Below are 13,074 nucleotides of genomic sequence, written 5' to 3'. Positions count from 1 at the left end.
AAATGCCTTTGCTGTTGCCAGAAATCATATTCAAGGATTGCCACTGAAAAGCCAACATTTATCCCAAGTGCCACATCATGATCTAGCTAAGATGTATCAGGCGGTATTTATATAATATCAGGCAGTATTTCCCTATATTTAAAACAGTTAATAATAGTTGCATCTGAGACACTGTGCTGCAGCAAGTAATGACTTTCTAATGGTGGCCACTGTGTCATTCGCAGTTGAGGCCTCCAGGATTGCTTAAAATAGCTCATATGATATGACTAGAGGGTTGAGTAGAACTAATTATTCTTGGGATTCCACCCTGTAATAATAGAATCTTTGCATTCTTTAGGTCCAAGTCTGTACTTGGCACAAGATCTAAGGAGGTAAAGAAAGGTAGATCGATGCCACCTTTCTGCTCGCCTGATCCTTGGACTGTCCAGAAGCTGTTTCAGCTGCTGGGACCCTGTAATCTGTTCCACTGGTCATCACAACCCATCTTGCCTGCTCCCTGCACCAAGTGGGTAGCAGGAGGCATAGAGCTGTCTAAGACAGGGGAATCTCTAAATGCCCCATTGCACAGATTTCCAGTTGATTAAAATTATCTATGCAGCACAAAGCAGACAGAATGCCATTGAGTACCTGGCCCTTTATTTTTAAATGACGATTCAGTAGTTTGAAATACATTTAACTTGCATTCTCAAGGAGAAGTTACATTACTAGCCTGATCCTATTCTCATTAAAGCCAAAGGTAAAAGTCTTATCTGTAGTGGTTGAAGAACCTAAGAAAACTAAAACTAAGAAAAAATAAAAGGGAAGAAAATTGGTGACCACGGATATAGTTCAAAGAGCGGTAGTGCAACAGAGAGATAGAAAAATGCACACATGAAAAGGCTTCTGAGGGCTAATCAATGCCACTCTAGCCAATGAAAACACAGCCTTTTCTCTGATGCGATCTACTCCTTTCTCAGAAGAGGAAAGTTTTTTTTTAATTGTAATTGCAACACTTTGCTTTTGAGATCTAAATACTTTAAAATACTAAAACAAAAGCAAAAAATTATGACATAACAGCGCACACTGGTGTTAAAGTTATCAGTGTCATCCTCTCAAAGGGCATTGTGAGATGCAAAAAACAAACACAAAAGCTCTTCCCATGCCAGCTAAATTATTCTATGAATGCTTTAACCAAACTGTTTTAAAATGCAGTTTTGAGCTCTTCTCTTTTGTGGTGCCTTTTTCTTCTTATAACTGCATCAATTATCTTGCTCTGCTCATAGACAAAAGGGTAAAAGAAAATCTCAAGTGAGTGACAGTCTCCAGTAATATAGCAATTTTGGTGCAACTGCCCAGTGGTCTATGCAAATTACACCTAGAAAATTGAGGATCATCTTCATATTCTCAAACATGCTGACTGTAAATGAAATGTTTATTCTATCACCTCTGAGGCTGAACTCATGTTTTTATTATTATCGTTGTTATTTCTGTTTGCAAACAGAAGAGAGGAGAAAAAAATCAAAGCAGTTCTTGTGCCTCTCTTCTTAAAAGAATCGGGACATGAAACACCCCAGTCACTTCCGCACACATACGAAGCATTTGAGCAAACCTGTTATGCTTGTTTGTTGCCACAAATTCCTGTTAAAGTTAAAAACAGAAAATAAAGGGGTATAAATAAAATATTTTGCACTCTCCAGCAATAATCCCTTTTAAAAAATACACACATTTTTCAAGTACAGTATAATATTTTGGCTGAAACTTAATACCACTCATTTCTGTTTTCATAGTGCATACAGTTTTATCCCTTAATTAATTGAGAGTGCAACAACATTGTGTACATTATCTGCTCAGGAGAGTGGTGTGTTGAGGTCTCAAGCCATTATTATATTGTCCTGGTACTATCTGAGAGACCCTTTGTTCCAAAATAAATTTTTTTTAGGTCAATATGACCTTTAATCCTTTACATTCTGCATTCTTATCAACTGTGGGTCTGAGAGCTGCAGTTCATAAATGAGTTTACAACTCTATGAAATGAGGATAGGCATTCATTTGCAGGGCTTTGAAAAAGGAATGAACATTAATGGTAAATTGAGAAAGTGAAATTGCATGATACAAGATAATTGTGAGCAAGTGTTGTCATAGAAAAATATTTACATAATTAAAAGTTCCAAACTGCATTAACATACTTCCTCCAAAGGGAGCAGTAGAAAATTAGCTGATGCCATCACAGAAATTTAACTAGACAGGACTTGAAAAAGATTCACTGATAGGTCTTGAGATCGTCTTAAAAAAAAACAAAAAAAAAAACAAACAATCCCAGTTTTCAACTGACAAAATCAAACTGAGTGAACCTCAAACAATTTGAATTGAATGAGCACCCAAAAGTCTGCATTTGTGTGTTCTTAGAACTTCTGTGGTTTGAAAAAACTGGATTGGAAAGACATTTTCTCAAAAGATTATTGATTTGGCTGTTTCTAGTCAGGCCAGGAACCCCATGAGAATAAACATCTCTCATACCAATTCCGCATCTCTTTTCCAACCCAAGCCCGGAGCAGGAAATGGAGATACACGTGAGGAAAATCTGTAATGTGAACATTTCTGAATGTGTGGGACTGTTTTTGTTTTTTTTTTTTTTAAGTCATAGCTTAGGTTTTGGGAGAGTGTTCAGATCAGTTTTTATCCACTGGGGAAGTGCTGTTATGTGGAAAAGCAGTCTCAATAACCCATGCTGCTTGCCCTGTACCAGGGAGAGAGCAACTTACAAAGCTGGGGAAAGATAAGACGCTTGTAATCAGAAGGCAAAGAGAAGAGTGAACAGAGGTACCAGTGGAAGTGTAAGGGGTATACTGACCAGGGAAGGCACTGGGGCAAAGTGCTGCTGACTCATGATTTCATTGCATGTCTCATTTCAGGCTTTTCTTCAAGTCCCAGGTCTTGGATTCATGAGCATGACAGCTTTCATAAAAATAAAAAATGTCAGTTTCTACCCTCATAGTTGTGAAATAAAGCTTGAAAACATGACCTACGCATACCTTAAATGTTAAACAAACAGACAGCAAACAAAGCATCCAAAATACATTGTTTTGATTTTTAACTCTTGTGATTTTTAAAACCAAAAATTGAGGGCAGGGGTTGTGGTGAGGAGTGATTCATGATTTTTGAATGTTTGTGGTTGGTAATGCTACAATATTGTCTTATTCCAAGAGTTCCACGTTCAGGTCAGACCTGCAGGACAGGAAGTCCTGAGCCCCGGCAGGCATGCCCCACAGGGCTGAAGCCTCAAGATCCCCCGCTCCCTGCTGGGCCCATGCCCCTATCCTACCATGTGGCTGCAAGGTAGAGGTCCCGAGTTCCCCGCCTCCCCAGGCTGGTTGGTGGAGTAAGGTGGGGGCATGGGGGCTCAGAGAGCTCCATTTTAACTGTAAAAGACCCACATGTGCCTTGTGAGCCATGGTTTGGCCACCCCGGCTTAGACTGTCTGCACTAGCCGTGCTACAGTGGCGCAGCTGCATTGGTGCAGCTGTGAGCTCTGTAATGTAGCCATAGCTTCTGTTGTTGGCCAGCAGTACTTCACTCATGGCAGGGAGAAATGGTTTAGGCCATTTGGCCTTTCACAAACCTAATTGCATTTCAAAGAACAAATGCGTAAAGAGGAAGAGTGACACTCATGCTAAACTACACTTCAAAAGCCAGAAATAATTTGACAGTCTAGAGGATGAGAAGGATTCCCAGAGGAGAACAGAGGGAGAACTTGCTAGAATTATTTATTCACAGGCAGAAAATGTTTTTCTCCAATTAACATTTCAAAAAAAATGCCTGTTGAAAAACTGTATAGGCAGAATTAAACAAAGAGAGGCCCTCAGTATCAATGTTCTTGCCCAGAATGGTGGCAAGAACAAAAGAAGCATTGTCTGTGCTTGGGATGTAGCCATTGGTGACCAGCTGTGGTGTTGGTGTATTATTTCAAACCCCAAGTGTACTACTGGAAAGCCAGTGTTTGCACTGGTGGAGCTGATCCCAGTTTCAAGAAGGTTCCATGTTCAGGTAGAGAGCTGTAAAATACATGCTAATACATTTAGGGACTCCGTGTAATATTGTGCACCGTCTGTCCCTCTAAGCAGTAATTTGAGTTGAATTAATTTTACCTGACCATAGAGCTGGAAGATATGGATGCGTAGAACACAGCTGAAAGTCTCATAATTATATTTATGAATTTTATGTGTTTGGAAGTGCAGTTTCAAATCTCTGTGACAGAGTTCAGTCACCAAAGTGGTGCCTCCTGCTGGCCATCTTGGGGATTAGCTATCTCAATTGGCACACCCTCCCCTGTAGTTGCCTCTCCTACCACCCTCACCTGCAGACTTGCCTCAGTCCAGGAACTGCAGCATCCTCTTCATGACTTGGCCATCTGGCTGTGTCACATCTGCGTTTTTTCCCCTTCAAGGGAGGAGGGAAAGAGTATCTATAGTCCAGCCACTTTCCCAGTAGCAAGAGGGGGAGACCTGGGCCTGCCTACTACTCCAGGTCCCGGCCGAGGGACCCTGTCAAAAGCAGCCTCCTGTTGCTTCTCCTTAACTTCTCCGCTAGAGTTACTTCAGTTCCATGGGTCACTTCCCCACAGCCCCTGTAAGTCTCAGGAGCCAGCCTGGAGCTCCCTCTTGCTGCCTGGGTCCCTGCCAGCAACTGCTTGTCCAAAGTGCTAACTTCCTGTAGCCTGCTAAGAACACAGTCCTCTCTCCTTGGGCAACCAGCAGCAACTGACCCTGCTCTACCCTAAATCTCCCTTTTATGTGAGCCTGCTGGACCCTGATTGGCTGCTTTGTTCAGCCTCTTTCTGATAGGCTGCTTTTAATCCCTTCCTTTCTGGTGTGGGTTGAACACCCCATCACATTCCCACGGAATTCTGTTTTGAATTGTAGTGATTGTTATAAATGGGACAACTGAATATGAGAGTGAGCATAGAAGTGATTGGACCAGATCTTGTAATGTGAATTAGATTAGAACCTCAGAGATATGAACACCTCTGGAATGGAGGTTGTTCGTAACTATGAAATGTTCATAACTCTGAACAAAACATTATGGTTGTTCTTTGAAAAGTTTACACCTGAACATTGACTTAATACAGCTTTAAAACTTCACTATGCAGAAGGAAAATGCTATTTTTAACCATCTTAATTTAAATGAAACAAGCATAGAAACAGTTTACTTATCTTGTCAATTTTTCTCCCCAACTTTCCCTTTATTTTTTTTAGTAGGTTATGTTTAACACAGTACTGTACTGTATTTGCTTTTTTTTTTTTGTCTCTGTTTCTGCCTGATTGTGTACTCTGGTTCCAAATGAGGTGTATGGGTGACTAGTTAGTTTGTAACTCTGGTGTTTGTAACTCAGAGGTTCTACTGTATCTGTAAAAAGATATCAGGTGTGTGCAAAGGTGGATTATCCTTGAGGTCAACATGGTCCAGCACATTGGGCACTAAACTGAGAGTTTGAATACTAGAGCTCTGTTGTTCCTTGCTCTGCCAGCCACCCACCTACCTAAGGTAAGTCATGTCACCTCTCTATGACTCACTTTCTCCATCTGTAAAATGGGAGAAATGATACTTTCCTTCCTTTGTAAAGCACCTTGACATCTACACTTTAAAAGCTCTCTGTGTAAGCTAAGTAGTATTATCTAATACCAAGTACTCAAACCATCCTCAAAAATTCATTATCTAATACCAAGTACTCAAACCAAACTCAAAGGTTCATTAAATTTACTTAAGATTTGGTTCTAAAAATGACCAGGGTGTTTTTTTTTTTTTTTTGGGGGGGGGGAGTGTCTTTTTAAAAAGTATTTATTTATTGGTTTGCTTATCTGTAACTGAGAGGGTGCATAGGTAGAGATATACAGGTGATAAAAGAAACTGCTGAAGTAGACTTTTAGGCAGGAGACACAAGTACAAATTCTAGTTAGGTCCCAAGCCAGATCAGGTTGGTGTTCTTGGCATTCTAGTCCCTAGTAGTTATGTACACACTGTCAACTGCCAAATTGTTTAGCTTAGTTCATCACAATTAAGAGTCCCTGCAAAAGAGAGACCTTGAATAAGAATACCAGGGAGGTTTCATGACAGGGCTGAGGTGCACTAGCAAAGCTACAGTATACTTGAAAGTTTGTGCTGTACTTGCCTGACATTGACTCTACTAATCCTTCCCTTTCCTGAGCATGACATGTCTTAATTTTATGCAAAGGAAGGTCCACGTTGGCAAAGATGTTACAAAGGTAGCATCCAACATGGTGCCTTAAAAATGACTCTCATTACATACAGTATCTACTGAAAAATAGCCCAGAAGGCCTAGAGAAAGAAAATGGAATAATACAAGAAAAAATAATCTCTCTAAAGCTCTTTGCAGCGTGTTCCTTTCAAAGTCTGGCCTAGGATGATAAGACATACAATTAAGAACAAGCTGATGACTCCTGGAAAATTTTGAAAAACATCATATCTAAACACAGTTCTGTTGACATACCCTATTCCTTCCTCTGTTTTTATTTCTCTGCTCTTTATTAATTACGAAGAGTATTTTCATTACAAAGAGATCTTTGTTTTTAAGTGTTCATTGACTGCCTGAAATCCTTATCCTGTATTTGTGACATCACTGTCAAGGGCAGTGAAACAATAGTGAAAAAGAAACCAGTGGCTTATTACTTTAAGGCCGTATTTTCAGAAAGGAAGCTCCACTTGCATGTACAAATAGATGTGTAGGGGTTGAATTGCTTTGAAGGCACAGTCCCATTTTGGGATGCTGTGACACTGCCCAGGGTAAGCCACAGGTGCAACTGGTGAGAATTGCGTAGAGATTCCTCACAGGGATCATTAGCCACTGCACAGACATAGATTACTAGAGCAAAATGAGGAGCTCCATTAGTGGTAGCAGTAGTAGGCTGTTATTTTCTAGCCACGAGACACACATTCTATGCACATCCTTTACGATGTTTCAGCAGGTGATTCTCTGAGTCTGACCTGCTGGCCAGTACAAAGATGGGGAGCGAGCACCCTCAGGGCCCCACCTGTAGACGCACATACACACATTGCACATTATGGCTACTGGGAAGGAGCACAGGACTGTGATAATGCCTGGTCCTTGTGTGAGGTGTTCCTTGTGCCATTTGCTCCTGTATCTGCACTTGGATCAGGCATAACCTGGCCCTTAGGATTTACCTTGTCTGAGTGAGCAGTTACCATGTTGGATCATATCAAAGAAGTTCTGTATGAAAATCACAAGTGAGTTTGATTCCCCATAGTTTAAATTCCAGGGTATTACTAATTAAAAGGGAGGTCTCTTGGTTTTTGGCTGCTAATTGTGTTAGTACATCCTAAGACAGAGTCTGTTCTCAAAGCAATACTTTGTAACAACTACAACTCACACAGAGAGAGAGACTCAGAGCGATACTTTGTAATAACAGAAACAGCACACAGAGACTCCCCGCCCTTTTTTGTATTTATCTCACTTTAACAATTGTGATTAAAATAGAGATAGAGGATGTATGCGGATGGATGCTTGGTATGGATAATAAATGAATGATCAGGGAGGTGCCAGCCTAAGAATCCAGTGTCCATCAGCTGAAGAAGGCGTCAAGTGGAAACAACCAGAGGGCAGACTGGAATCCACCCAACAGCCTCAAGGATGGGAGAACCAAAGAACAAGCTAACATCTGGCAGCATGGAGCCATCAGGAATGTGCCATCTGCTGATTGATTCAGCAACAGCATGATGAAGCAATTTCCATAGACTGGCATAGGAATAAATTCCTATAAAAATGGACTCTAGAAAGTGAGAACTTTGGGGTCTGATTCTGCAAACCAACTTCGAGGAGCATCAGATGTGCATCTAACAAGGCCCTGCTCCCTCCTCGTATCCAAGCCACCTGGCCAATGGCTTGGCACGAGCAACCCTAAGGCTGGTAACTATGATAACAACCTTGCAGAACTTGTGTGTGTATGAATGAATGTGTGAATAAATATGAAATTGAATGGAATGTTATAGCTATAACTAACTGCTTACTATGATTCTTTCTGTATTCACAATAAATGTGGCATTTTACTTTTCCCCTTTAATAAGATCCTGCTGGTTTTTATTTTATTAGTATAACAACCAGATGTTCATAAGCAATAACTCTGTATTATTGTGCTCACAAAAATACACACATGTTTGTACCCTGACTTCCTTCTTCCATATTTGTAAATTTGGACTTAAGTGGGAAGAGAAATACGGGGAACAACAAACTCTTCAGGAACAAAGATCCTTTTTTCATGTAAATGTACTTAGCGATATAGAATATTTTTAAAGGATTAGAAAATAGGACACCTAATCAGGAATCTATCTAAATAAAATATATTTTAATGCTTCCAGGTTGCATCAGTAGTTTTTTTATAGGAGACAGGTAAGTTAGTATATAATTTTGGTCTTTATTTCAGGCACAGATAATACACATGACTTCAAATAATTGATAAAGGATCTCAGCCATGAAAACTAGAAAGTTTAATTAAAAAGAAATGAGGGTTAAAGTGAGATCATGCTAAGCAGACAACAAATTAGAAATAAGATATTCAAGAGGAGCAAATTGCATTTAAAAACTACAGTAAAATGTGAGAAGTGGACACATTCAGGATGAGAGCCTAATGTATGCATTTTTAATGTCTTTAGAACCATCATAAAATAATCTTAAAAATAGTTGTAGGCTTTTTGTGGTATGGTTAGAGCTTTCAGACTTTATTTTTTATAATCCTCTTCCAAGACCTTTTCTCTTCTGCTGGCTTCCCTCCCCCACCCTTACAGAGCCCTACCCCTTTCTCCTTATGCATGCAAGGCCCCATTTCACTTCCTTGGATATTTGTCTCTGTTGCTGTCATGTCTTGGATAACTCAAAGATGTCTGCTTTTTTTTCCCCCCTTCACACAAGCCAGAAAAAAACAAAGTCCTGATTCTGTTAACACTTATTTACATGCTTAACTTTATTCATGTGAGTAGTCCCATTGACTTCAAGAGTTTGCAAAATCAAGGTCTAAACAACCACTGTCCTCTGAGTCTCCCAGTGTATTTTTGTCTTTAACTCCCAATCCTTCAAACACTTACCATGAGCAGACGTTGCTCGCAGAACTAGTCATGTGAATAAAGTTGCTCAGATGTGTGTTTATCAGGTCTATAAGTCAGGAACTGTATCAGCTGCCTAATGCTGGTACTTAATAAATATTATTAATAAGCTAAATGCAAAATTGGACAAAGCTTAGACAAGTTCTGAGAGAAGAATACAGTTCATCTTTCAATCCTTCAACTAGTACAGGACAACTCCTCAGAAACAGGACCTACCTCTAGCATATCACACCTGCCCTACCCTTACTACACAATGGAACTGTGTATTGCAAGGGTAATGGCCATCTGTGCAAGAGATTGAGTCTTCTTAGGGGCTATTCCAAGACTGTGGAACTTGCTTCCAGAGCAACTAAGAACCTTTACAGACCTTACTGACTCTCACCTAAAGTGCAAGGCACACTTATTTGACCTTGCCTTCATTAATTTTGTGTGTGTGTGTGTGTGTGTGTGTGTGTGTGTAAAAAACAGCACGCTAAACAAAAGGTCTCGGTGGAGAAGATAGGAAAAAGAACAAATCACAGATATTAGACTTATTGCTTAGAGTACTACCGGAAAGTGGTCCAATGACATAGTCAAAAATGGTGTAAGAGCCTTAATAGAATGGAATAATGGTTCCATAATTCAGATTGATTTCCATTGTAAGTCCTGGTCTTGTGTTTGACATCTTGGTCAATTTCTAATAATGTTACATTCAAATCTGATGATAACATTTAAAAATAACTGTCAACTCAGATGTTTTTTGAAGCTTTAAACACGTTAGTTTTTTTCATTTCAGTTCCTAAAAAATGATTTTTCTAAATAAAAATAGTGTAACTGAAAAACATAGATGTTTCACCATGGATGCCTTACCATTGCAGGATATATTTTAAATCAGTTATGACATTTAGAGCTTGAGAAACTGACTGTGATACATGCTCACTATTTTCTTTTCAAGTGTTTTGTTATGAAGCAAATTAAATCTTTTCTTTAGTTTTTGACTTGCATTGATTATGTCTAGTAGGTGATATATGAAATCAACTAGTCATATGTTACCTTAGCAATGTGGTCTAGTGGGAATGAGAATTAGGAATTCTGGGTAGAGCTGGTAGAAAAACTGATGAAACAGTTTTCAATTGGAAAATGCAACTCTATCTGAATTGCAATGCTTTGCAAAATTGTATCTTTTCCAGAAAATTTTCATATCAGAGGAAAATATGGGGGAAAGTTCTGACATTGACAGAATGAAACATTATAATTTGTTTTTCTTTTAAAGTGACCTTTTGTTTCAATTTATTTTTGTTTTCCATTATAAAATAAAGTCAGAGTTGAAATGAAATGAACAAGGAGCAGGATTTTCCTGTCTGGGAACAAGTGGGAGATGGACCGGAAGAGGGTCAGTTAATTATTTTGATTGTTTCATCTTGTTCTTTGCTCACTTTTACTACTACAGTATTTCTAAGCACACAGCATATTTGCAAATGCAAATCTCCTTCTCCCCATTTTTGTCTTTTCCTATTAACACTTTTACTTTTCCCTCAGTCAAAAATCTAACAAAGATATGATCATTTTTTCTGGTTTGGTTTAGTCTAATCTGGCCTGGTGTCTTGTCATGTCACAGCAATCTAAATAAGTCAGTCATTATAGCATCTGAGGTTGAGATCTCTATTTTAATTTAAACCAAACCAAGAAATGTTACTTAATTTATACATTTGTAAACACTGAATTAAAAAACAATCCCATAACAATTATGCAAACATACCATAGCTTTTAATCCTCTATTTAATGAGCTTCATGTGCATAAGTAGTCTCCCATTGCTGTCGGTCTAGATTTTATACATGTATTTTTATTTAAGTCCATTTAACATTACACTTGTTCTAATTTTAGCAAAGTGTCCTTTAACCTTTTTCTGTAAATACTTTACTCTTGGAAGAACTTCCAGCATCAGTCTCTGATTACTTCAATCCATTACTAATTTTACAATACAGTAGACTATGTACAACATTTGGAAACTCAACTGTCCTCAAGCACATAACTAATCAGCTGGATACAGATACCGCAATGACAACAAGGTATATACAGTAGCAATTGTATAGTACATCCATTCTTGGATGTTCGTCCCAGAAGTGATTACTAGAATTAAAAGTATATAACTTTGTAAAAATTAGTGTGCTTTATATATTTTACATTTACATAGCACCACCAAGAATGACATAATTCAAAATGGTGGCCATCACCAAAGCCTGAGATAGGTTGGATAGTAGAATAATCTGTCCAGTGAGCCTTTGAGCACTCTTAGACCGCGTCCCTACAATTTGATTCTCACAGGTAGACCCCACAGCCATTTGGAGCCCTAAAGACTTCTAAGAGTCATCCTGAAAGGTCCTGTCTGCAGGATTAAAGCTATAATCTGAAAATTTCAGTTTTTTTCTAAATCTGTTCAGCTCATCTCTAGGGGATACATGTATTAATTTCAAGACTGAGTCAAATAGTAGGAAAGAAATAAGGGTTGAATTGAGCATGCAAATTACAACTGTTGCTTTCTCCTGATGAGAAAATAATCTCCTGTATCATATTGTAGACTGAGGGCATTGTATATGCAATTATGGCAATGTTACCAACATAGTATTAATATATGCAAGTTATTTTTTTCCCCCTCAGTTGAACACCTGAAATTTCTTCAACCTGCTTTTCCTAGAATTCATTAGCCAGTAGTTCTTCCACCCTTAGGGTTTTTCAAAAAGAAAGAAAAGCAGTTAATAGTGAAATGACTATTAATTGAGTGAAATGACTCAGCAGCTCTTCAGAGTAAAGCTCTTTATGTAGAAGGAAATTTCCAGGTACATCTGCTAGCTACTATCAGGCACATGATGAGAAATTGCCCCTGGCTATTAAAATATATTTATTAACTTTCGTGATCCTGTTCCTCATAATTATTATGACATAAGTATCAATTAAAAGTGTAGCCATTTTAATTACATACTTTAGTTTAAAGGAAATGTCTTCTCTATGCTGGCTGTGAATGGAGCTGTCTCATGATAGGGCTGGAGTTGTAGCTTCCATTGCAAACTATTTTTGTTTACTTAAAACTTTCTCAAATTCATTTTAGGCCACTATTTTCCATGCTTACTGTAACCCAAAGGTGAAATTTTCAGCAACGTACAAGCACACTTTGTTCAGCCCTGTGACGGGTGTCGGTCGGTCCTCCGAGCCCCTAGGGAGGATGGAGAGCAATGGCCTCCGTGGCAGGCCTCGGCCCCACCTCCCGGGCATTGGGGAATTAGCGGGGAGGTGCACCGGCCGGAGTCAGTAGCGCGCCCCTCGGGCAGGGGAGCGCCGGCCGGAGTCAGTAGCGCGCCCCTCGGGCAGGGGAGCGCCGGCCGGAGTCAGTAGCGCGCCCCTCGGGCAGGGGAGCGCCGGCCGGAGTCAGTAGCGCGCCCCTCGGGCAGGGGAGCGCCGGCCGGAGTCAGTAGCGCGCCCCTCGGGCAGGGGAGCGCCGGGGTAGGGGAACGCAGGCCCACCCAACTCCACTGCGTTCCAGCCCAGGGCCCTGACAGTGGCAGGAGGCGAAGGTCCCGCTGCTGGGTCAGCGGGGCAATCCGCACCCGCTGACCAAACACACCCACCCCATGGTGTAGTTGGGCCCCTGGGCTACTTCCTACCAGGTCTCTCTCAGGCGGTCGCTCCGGAACCTCCATCTCCTCCGGGTATTCCGCTGCGGGCAGCCCCGGTTCCTCCGGGTATTCCGCTGCGGGCAGCCCCGGTTCCTCCGGATAATCCGCTGCGGGCAGCCCCGGTTCCTCCGGATAATCCGCTGCGGGCAGCCCCGGTTCCTCTGGATAATCCGCGGCGGGCAGCCCTGGTTGCCACAGGCCTTCCCCCCGGTAAGGCTCCTCCTTACCCAGGGGTTCGCCTGGGTCAGCAGCAGGATTGCAAGGGGACAGCCTGTGTCTGTCTCCCTCCCTTGTGCTCTCCTCACTAGGCAGAGG

The 13,074-nt window shown here is 40.6% G+C and overlaps 1 long non-coding RNA gene across 1 annotated transcript; it reads right to left on the bottom strand.

Moving 5' to 3' along the window:
* Positions 1 to 615: 615 nt before the first annotated feature.
* Positions 616 to 4,741, bottom strand: LOC122466206. Its single transcript, XR_006291555.1, has 3 exons — positions 4,334 to 4,741; positions 2,831 to 2,934; positions 616 to 1,617 (listed from the first exon to the last, which is right to left on the bottom strand). It is a non-coding gene; the product is annotated as an uncharacterized LOC122466206 (long non-coding RNA).
* Positions 4,742 to 13,074: the final 8,333 nt, after the last annotated feature.

This window comes from Chelonia mydas, chromosome 6 (genome assembly GCF_015237465.2).
Source record: "Chelonia mydas isolate rCheMyd1 chromosome 6, rCheMyd1.pri.v2, whole genome shotgun sequence".
NCBI classification, from domain to species: Eukaryota; Metazoa; Chordata; order Testudines; family Cheloniidae; genus Chelonia; species Chelonia mydas.
The sequence above is the reverse complement of the archived record's forward strand: the minus strand, read 5'-3'. Positions and strand labels throughout refer to the sequence as shown.